General features: G+C 37.1%; 1 pseudogene; it reads right to left on the minus strand.

Moving 5' to 3' along the window:
* Window positions 1–8,515: 8,515 nt before the first annotated feature.
* Window positions 8,516–9,823, minus strand: LOC118834563 (annotated as a pseudogene).
* Window positions 9,824–10,063: the final 240 nt, after the last annotated feature.

Here is a 10,063-nt window from a genome sequence, read left to right on the forward strand (position 1 = left end):
TTTATTTTTTTCTACCTCCTACTCCCACTGGAAAAAAAAAGAAAAAGAAAGTCCTTTAAACAAATAGGTATAGTCAAGCAAAACAATTTCTTACATTTGTCATGTTCAAAAACTCTATGTTTCATCCTACATTCATCTTGTCAAGGAGTGGGTAGTTTGCTTCATCATCAGTCCTCTGGAATCATGGTTGATCTTTGCATTGATCTGAGTCCTTAAATCTTTCAAAGCTGTTTCTATTCACAATGTTGTTGTTATTTTATCACTTGTTCTCTCACAGGTTCTGCTCACTAAAATTGAAGCTAAGAGAGGGGCAGTGACTTTCCAGAGGTCACACAAATAATAAATGACAATCCAAACCAGGTCCTCTGTCCTGGATATTTTTCTCTTTTCTTTCAACATTCTCTCACGTTGTGACTTCAACTGCTACCATGGGTTCAATTATTCCTTATGTACAGATGATTTCCAGATCTATTCTTTCTCCTAAGATCTTAATTGTTGGACATTTTGAATTATATGGCCTATAGTCAACTCAAACTCAACATGTCCAAACCAGAACTCATTATCTTCCTCCCCCTTGTCAAGTGAACTGCTCTTCCTAACTTCCCTTTTATAGTTAAGGCACCACTATCTTTCCAGCCACCTCAGTTCACAACCTCAGTGTCGTTTATGTCTCCCCATTCTCACCTCACACATCCAACCACTTGCCAAATTTTGTTCCTCTCTCTACACCATCTCTCCCATACAATCCCTTCCTGTCCATTCACACAGCTACCATCCTAATTCAGGCCACTATCACCTTTCCTTGAGATCATTACAACAGCCTCCTATTAAGTTAGGGGTAAATTCAGGAAATGTCTCCCTATCTCAAGCCTTTCCCCAATCTAATCCATCCTGTGCAAGTGATTTTCCTAAAGTACACTTCTAGTTGTCGTACCATCCCTACCTCCACTCAAGAAACCCCATTGGCTACTCTGGCATTTATTTCTTCATAACCAGCCTCCTTCCTAACTTTCAAAAGTTCTTATATATCATGATTCTGCCCACATGATGCTCCATGTTCTGTCTCGATACATTTGTGCTGGCTAGTTTCAGTATACTCCCTCCCTCCTCACCTCCACCTCTTAGAGGTGGAGGTTTCCTTCTTGGCTTCCTTTAAGATTCAGCTAAATTGTGACTTTTCCACAAAGCTTTTCTTGAACCTTCTAGACACTAGTGCACCTCCTTCTGGCACCTTGGATTTATTTTGTGTATTTGATGCATATATACATATTATATATTGTTATTGATTTATGTAAGCTCATTTCAGGCAGGAACTGTTTCACTCTTGCTTTTGTATTTAGAATAGTGTCTGGCATATTTTAAGAGCTTAGTAAACATTCATTGATTGACAATTGACTTAGACCCCAAATCTAGAGCTCTTTTCATTACAACATGCTGTAGTCAAAGGATGTAAAGGTAGGTGGTAATGTATTATTGAAACAACTGACTATAGGGTGAAGTATGTGAAGAGGAGGAAGTGAAACCAGAATCATGTTAGGATAACAGACAGGGAATAGTTTTGGGTAATGCTAAGAAATCCACACCTATGGATGGCTAAGATACAATGGAGATTATGACAATGGGAGTTAAGGAAGCTGAATGATTGAGAGCCAGGATGTCAGAAGGGTCATCACCATGCATACTGAAGTCACCAAGTAGAAGATATCAGGGCTGGAGTGGAAAGACTAAACCATGTACTAAAGTGGGTGAGTCTGGCAGATGATAACACAAGGAATAACCATAAAAATGGCTAACATTTATGAAGAGCTTACTATGTGCCAGACACTGTGAAAAATGCTTTACAATTATTATCTCATTTGATCCTTACAACAACCCAGTGGGTAATATTATTCCCATTTTACAAATGAAGAAACTGAGGCAAACAGAGGTTAAGTGACTTGCGTAGGGTCACCCAGATAGTAAATATCTGTGGTTACAGAGGTTCTGTTTGAATTCAGGTCTTTCTGACTCCACCTAGAGTCATGATGTAATTAGATGATGTGACTTTCAAAGGAGAGTTTGTTGAGCCATGGGGCAGAGCTTAAGTCTGGAAATTGTGGTTGGGAGCAAGTGATATACCAATTCCTCCTTATTATTTTTAATTAGAACACATGAGAGAAATAATGAGAAATGTGATGTTCAATGGAGAAAACTGGGTTTCAGCTAATGTTAGGAGTAGGAGAAGAGGTCAGTGATAAAGAAGTTTTATATGTATATTATACATGTATAATACATATATGTGTTACCAAATAATTATTAACTCTCCCTTCTACTGACTCCCCAGTTGAGCACACACACACATAAACACACACACACACACACACACACACACACACGCATGCACACACAGCTCAACAAATAAAAAGACCAGAAAAACAAATTTCCACATTGACCATGTGGAAATGCTTGTCTTATTCCAGACTTTAGGTATATTCCTTCTCTGGGAAGAGGTGAATGGCATGATTCACATTCAGTCCTTTGGACTCATGGTTTATGATTGCACTAATCAGAGTTCTCATGTATTTCAAAATTGCTTTTCTTTTCAATGTCATTGTCAATGTGTAAATTATTCTCTTAGTTTTGATAAATTCATTCTGTATCAGATCACAGAGGGCCTCCCAGTTTTCTCAAAAACTGCCCATTTCATTATTTATTATGAAATAATAACATTTCATTGCTTTCATATGCCACTGTCCTAGTTTCCATCTTTAGGCAACAATGAAAAAAGCTGCTACAAATATTTTTGGTACATTTTGCGTGTGTTTTCCTCTACTGCCTCTTTGAGGAAAAAGCTTAGTAGAGGTACACCTTGGTAAAATGGTAGGCATAGTTTGGTAACTTTGGGGGCATAATTCCATGTTGCTTTCCAGATGGACTCAGGCAATTCATTTCCCCATCAACAGTGCATTAGTGTGTCGTTTCACCATTTTTTCCTCTTTTTCCATCCTTGTGAATCTGTTAGAGGTGAGGTAGAAACTCTGCATTGCTTTAATTTGAATTTATGTAATTTTAGTGATTCAGAGAATTTTTTTTCATGTAGTTATTGATAGCCCTTCCTTAACCCCCCACTCCACTGAAGGAAAGAGAAAAGAAAAACAAATTCTTCATAACAAGTATTCATTGTCAAGTAAAATAAATGCCCACATCAACTTTGTAGAACAACACCCTACATCCATCATCTCACTGTAAGGAGGCGGATAATATATTTCATCATCAATCCTCTGGACACTTGGATAGTTATTATATTGCTCATAGTTCTTACAGCTTTCAAAGTTATTTGTCTTTATCATTTTGTTGTTGTTGTATAAATTGTTCTCATTTTGCTCATTTAATTTTTCATCAGTTTGTAAAAGTCCTCAAAATTGTTCATTTTTAATAATATTGATGTTGTAGTATGTCTTTTTTTTCTTCTGGTCCTGCTTATTTCACCCTGTAGAAACATTTATAAGCTCTAGGGATCCTCGTCCCAACTCCCACTTATATTAACAAGTCAAGTCTCTTAGAGCAAGGTTAAATCTTCTTCTGAGAATTCTAGAGCCATACCTGAAGGGTGGGGGTATTATTCTCTTATGTTACCAGCCTTAATAACATCCAGAGTTTTCTCCTTCCAAATCAATCACGTTATTTTCTTATATAAATATGCTCTAGTCATCAGTTCCCAGTATCATTGAACCAATCAACATCAATTAGCCTTTACAAATGGATGTTTATTGAGAAGATATATTAAGAAGAGAAATAAAAACCTTTCTCCTCATCACCTAGGGATATCTTCTCCCCTAAACTACCTAAGGCCCTGGAGAAAAAGGGTTTGAAATTAAAGAAGTTTCTACAAAGCATCTGCCCCCACCAACTTCACTTCCAAATACAGTATAACAAAGGGATGAGTCACTCTTTGATCCATTTCTATTTGATCAATTTGCTAGGTCAAACAGGTCACTAAGGAAATTACTCCTCAGTGGGCTTGGTTGTCCACAAAATCTGGCATTAACTATAGCTTCTAGATCCTCTAGCAGCTTCCTCTTTCAACCTTTTAACCCTAATAAGGTCACAGTCTTATCCAATTTTCTTTCACCTAAAAGCAAGAAAAATGCAGAGGCAATGAACATGATTGCATTGCTGTTCAGTTGTTCAGTCATGTCTGATTCTTCATGACCTCATGGATAATACCACACCAGGCCCTTCTATTTTCCATGATCTCCAGAAGTCTGTCCAAGCTCAAGTTTGTTGCTTCCATGATAAGATCTATTCATCTCATTCTCTGCTGTCCTATTCTCTTTTTGTCTTCATTCTTTTCAAATATCAGTGCCTTTTCTGATGAATTCCATCTTTTTGTTATGTGGCCAAAGTATTTAAGCTTCAGTTTCAGTATTTGTCCTTTCAAAGAATAGCCTGAATTAATTTCTTTAAGTATTGACTGATTTGATCTCCTTGCTGTCCAATGGACTCTTAAAAGTCATCTCCAGCACCAAAATTCGAAAGAGTCAATTCTGTGCCCTCAGCTTTCCTTATAGTCCAACTTTCACAGCCATACATTGCTACTGGAAAAACCATAGCTTTGACCGTGTAGACCTTTGTCAGCAAGATGTCTCTGCTTTTTAGTATACTGTCTTGATTCCGAGAATCAAGTGTCTTTTAATTTCATGGCTGTAATTGCCATCTTCATTAATCTCTGAGTCCAAGAATATAAAATCTGACACTCCTTCCATTTCTTCTCCCTCTATTTGCCAGGAAATGATGGAACTAGTTGCCATGACATTAGTTTATTTTTTTTAATTTTAAGCTTCAAGCCAGGTTTTATACACTTTCTTCTTTCACCCTCATCAGTAGCCTTCTTAATTTTTCTTCACTTTTCCCCATGAGAGTGGTATTATCTGCATATCCAAAATTGTTGATATTTCTCCTGGAACCCTCAATTCTAGCTTTTGATTTATGCAGCCTAGCATTTTGCATGATGTTTCTATTCTAAATATAAGTTAAATAAATAAGGTGATAATACACAGCCTTGTGCTCCTTTCCCAATCTTAAACCAATTAGTGGTACCATGTTTGGTTCTAACTGTTGCTTCTTGGTCCCTTAGGAGGTTCCTTAGGAGAAAAGTAAGATGATCTGGTACTCCCATCTCTTTAAAGATTAGCCACATTTTGTTGTGATACACCCAAAGGCTTTAGTGTAATCAATGAAGCAGAAGTAGATTTATTTTCTTTCAGGAACGGCCTTGTTTTTTCCATAATTCAGCAAATATTGGCAATTTGGTGCCTCGTTCCTCAGCCTCCTGCTGTTTCTAAGTTCACATATTGCTGAAGCCTAGCTTGCAAAATCTTAAGCATAAGCTTGCTGGTGTGTGAAGTGAGCACAATTGTTCAGCCATTTGAACATTCTTTGACATTGCCCTTCTTTAGGATTGGGATATAAAATGAAGTTTTCCAACCCAGTGGCTACTATTGGGTTTTCCAAATTTGATTGCATATTGAATACAGTACTTTAACTGTATCCTCTTTTCAGATTTTAAATAGCTCAGTTAGAATTCCATAACTTCCATTAGCCTTACTGTTAGCAAGGCTTCCTAGGGCCCACTTGACTTCATTCTCCAGGATGTATGTCTCAAGATACATAACCACACCATCATGGTTATTGATGATGTTAAAATCTTTCTTGTGTAGTTCTGCACATTCCTGTCGCCTCTTTTTAATCGCTTCTACTTCTGCTATGGCCCTACATTTTTTGTCTTTTATCAGGCCAATTTTTGCATTAAACTTTCCTTTGAGATATCAACTCTTTGATTGTTTCAAAAGGATCTCTTGTCTTTCCCAATCTCTTGTTTTCTTCTATTTCTTTGCATTTCTCACTTAGGAAAACCTTATTCCTCCTTACTATTCATTGTAATATTGCATTCATTTGGGTATATATTTCCCTTTTTCCTTTCCCTTTTCCTTTCTTTCTTTCCTCAGCTATTTGTAAAGCCTCACCAGAGAACCATTTTGCTTCCTCATGCTTCTTTTTTTTTTTTGGAATGTTTTTTCTTGCTACTTCCCATACAATTTTGTGAACATCTATACATAATTTGTCAGGCACTCTGTCTACCAGCTCTAATTCCATAAATTGTTTCATCACCTTCACTTAATATTCATAAAGGATGCCATTTAGGTTACACCTTTATGGTCTTGGTTTTTCCCGTTTTCTTCAATTTAAGTCTGAATTTTTCAGTAAGAAGCTCATGATCTGAGTCACAGTCAGCTCCAACTGGCTTTAACTGACTGCATAGAGCTTCTTCCCCTTTAGTTGCAAAGTATACAATCAATGTGATTTTCATATTGACCATCCGATGATGTCCATGTGACCTTTTGGTTTGTTAAAGACAAACAAAAAAAGAATGTTTGCTGGGACCAGTGAGTTATCTTGACAAACTCCATTGGTCTCTACTCTGCTTCATTTTATACTCCCAAGATGGAACTTGTCTGTTTTTCCAATTGCCTTTTGATTTCCTACTTTAGCATTACAATCTACTACAAGGAATGTAGAGTCCTTTTGGGGGGGGGGAGGTGTTACTTCTAGATGTTGTAGACCTTCATAGAACTGATCTACTTTGACCTCTTCAGCATTAGTGGTTATAACATAAACTGATATTATTGTGATTATGAATGGTTTGCCTTGGATTCAAACATCATTATGTCATTTCTGAGATTATATACCAGTATTGCTTTTCTGACCCTTTTATTGACTATCATGGCTACCTCATTTCTTCAAAGGGGTTCTTGTCCACAGTAATATGTATAATGATCCATCCATTTCCATCCATTTAAATTCATTGACACCCAAGATGTTAATGTTCAAACTTTCTATCTCTTATTTGACCACATCCATACTTTGGTTTATAGATCTTACATTCCAGGTTCCCATGCAGTATTGATCTTTACTACATAAGACTTTCCTTTAGTCATGAGATACATCTTCCCTGAGCTTCCTTTTGGCTTTAGCCCAGCTGCTTCACTCTTTCTCAGGATACTTGTAGTTTTCTTCTGCTCTTCTCCAGTAGCATGTGGGACACCTTCCAATCTGAGGGGCTCATCTTCTAGTGTCAAGTCTGTTATCATTTTAATACTATCTGTGGGGCACTATTTCCAAAGATATTAGAGTAGACTGCCATTTGCTTCTCCAGTCAGAGCTCTCCTCTATGGCCTGCCTGTCTTGGGTAACCCTGCACCACAATGTAGCTCAAAGTTTCGCAGAGCGATGCAAGCCCCTCCACCACGACAAAGAAGTGATCTTAAGGGGATATGGTCCTATATTATTAGACAAAGATAGGCCTGCATGAAGATATTATTGCCTTAAGCCTTTGTCTCCACTCCAGAGACTTTCAGCATCTTTCCTCTCAATTGTAATCATAGAGGAAAGAAGGATCAAATAATTTGATTAATGCCTCCCTGCCCCAGCATTTTATGTACCAAAAGCAAAAAGACAAAATCATTTCATAGTTCCTTTGTCATAAATGATTCTTTGGTTTAGAAATCCTGGAAAACTATCATCAAGAAAGCATGATTTCTAGAATAAGGGCTATGGGCAAGAGATTGGAAAGCAGTTTGGAAAAGGTAAAAGGAAAAATATGCCCATAAAGGACTTCATAATTTTATAAGAATTCATTAAGCTATTTTGAAGCATCATCCACAATACCAGAACTGTGTCAAGATTTTCTCTTGAGTCAGCTGACATGGTATTTTCTAGTCAAACTTATCATGAGGCTTTTCATTAGTACTAGGGGAAGGCAGCTTCTCTGCTCAAAAAGCATTCACCAGATTTAAGCTCACTAAGTACTAATCAATTTCCTAAACAGCCTTTTAGCTCAGCAGTAATGATGCTTTGATCCTAGCTATACATAAATTTACATTTTTGTCCAAAGTTGGATATAGAAGAATGGATTTAAAACACTGAGGAAGATTGGAAATGGAGGTTTTTAGTATCTATACCAAATATAAGCACCGATAGATGTATTGTAGATATAAAATACGAGGGCCTTTCTATTTAATAAACTGTACTTTTCTGAACTTGTTGAGAATTTAAGTGCTTGGATTACCAGGTAATGGATGATCAATTTTCTGTAAACACTGCACTTAGATTCTTTCATTTATTTTGTGGTAGAAAATGAAATTCTGGAATTCTTTATTTTACCTACATGATATTCACAAAGTACGGTCTTTTCTATGTTGTTTTTGTCTACGTTAAGCTGTTACATGATAATTCACAAGAAGAAACAGTGGTAACATGTGGAGTATGGACAATAAGTAAAGATAAACATCACCACTAGTCAGGAATGCTATAGACAGAATTTACGAGAGGTTGCTTCCAACTCTCAGTTGACTGTATGATAACTAAGAGTTGATAGGTGACTATGGGTGATAGCAATCTAATCAAGTGGATATTGATGAATTTTTGTGTATCTAAATTTTGTGTATTTATGTATGTGATGTATATATGTTATATGTTATTGAAAGTCATATGATAGCTTCCTTGGAGTCATGAAATCTTTAATCTCTTTGTGTCAGGCCTGGTGATTGTCAATCAAGGGTAGAAGCACTTCAATAAGCATCTTCTTTAGCTCCCTGGTGAGCATAGTTCCACTTGTTTAATTCTGTATTATCTGCTTGAGTTTTTCATCATCTTCTAGAAAGAAGGTGAGGTCCATGAAATACATGAAATCAATATCATAGTTGCCTCTGAGCTGTCTGTGTTCCTCAATGGTGTCTTAACCTCCAGAAAATGAATGTTTGTTGACCTTGTTCTTTATCTGCTTGGCTGTGTCAGTGAGGAAAATGGAAGAATTGGGGTTACTAGCACTCTAGTCATTGTCTGGGCTCTCTGGAGAGCTGGAAAGGAGGTTGAATGAAGCAAGACTGGTTTGGGATAGCCAATCATCGGGGCCATATCTCTTGTTATTCTAAAATAAAGATCCAGGCACGTAGAAAAAAAACACTGAATATCTGTCCTGTCTGAAATATCTGTGGAAATGAGTTGCTGAAGGATGGGGCAGCCTGGATAGCTGGAAAACTAATTTTTCCAAAGCAATCACTGTCAGTGAAGCAAAAGATGCCTTTTACTTGATTAAATGTGCCATGCTTTTGGAATTTTTCTACATTCTTATAGAAATCTTGACTTGATCCCACATATTCCAGGTCAAAAAAAGATGAAAGTTTTGTTTGCTCAAGTGTTATCTCTTTCTAGAGGTATTTTTCACTATCAGTCATCAACTTTATGAAATTAAACGGGGTAAGATGACCTATGAGCATTGCTTCAGAAGGACTTCAGCCTGAATAAAGATAGAATGGCTTCTCATTTTCATATGTGTCAAGAACATTGCTCATGTCCTTGTGAGAGAAAAAGATGCCCCTATTCAGGAAAAGATGTGATTTTTGACCATGATCCTCTCAATACAATCTATCAGAGTTCCATCAATCTTGCTGCTTCTGAACTGAACTATAAGCTTATCATAGTTGATGCCTTTGGTACTGTTGGTTTGTACAGTCCAAAGATTTTCTACAAAATCCTCTTTACCTTCAGTAGTCTCAGGCTTCCTGCTACTGTCAGGTCTGGAGTTTGTGGGAGGGGAATCCTGTCCTGTCACTTCTTTGTGATTTATTTTTAAAGACAATAATTGTTTTATAGCAGAATCAATTTCGTCCTTTGGTGCTTTTTCTGCTTTTACTGATTGGACAATTTTTCCTTGTGCTGTTGTGTTTTTTAATAGCTCCAGTGGAAAGGAAGGATATGGTTCATGATTCAGAACACTGTCCATTTTCCACAGCTTAAATTTGTGGAAATTAAAGTGCTTCAGGATAACAAGTGACTGTTCTCAGTAGTTTAGAAGAACAAAACAGAGGCTTAGTCTCTCTCGGCTTGTGGTCATAGTACCACAGCCACTGCAGGTCTCAGTGACAATAGGCTGAGATATGTGGTGGCTGGTTAATGCCTTTTGCAAACATTTTCAGTTCTGCCTTAGTGAACACCTGAAAAACTCCCATTTTTCACATGGTAG

The sequence above is a fragment of the Trichosurus vulpecula genome, chromosome 1 (genome assembly GCF_011100635.1).
Source record: "Trichosurus vulpecula isolate mTriVul1 chromosome 1, mTriVul1.pri, whole genome shotgun sequence".
Classification (NCBI taxonomy): Eukaryota; Metazoa; Chordata; class Mammalia; order Diprotodontia; family Phalangeridae; genus Trichosurus; species Trichosurus vulpecula.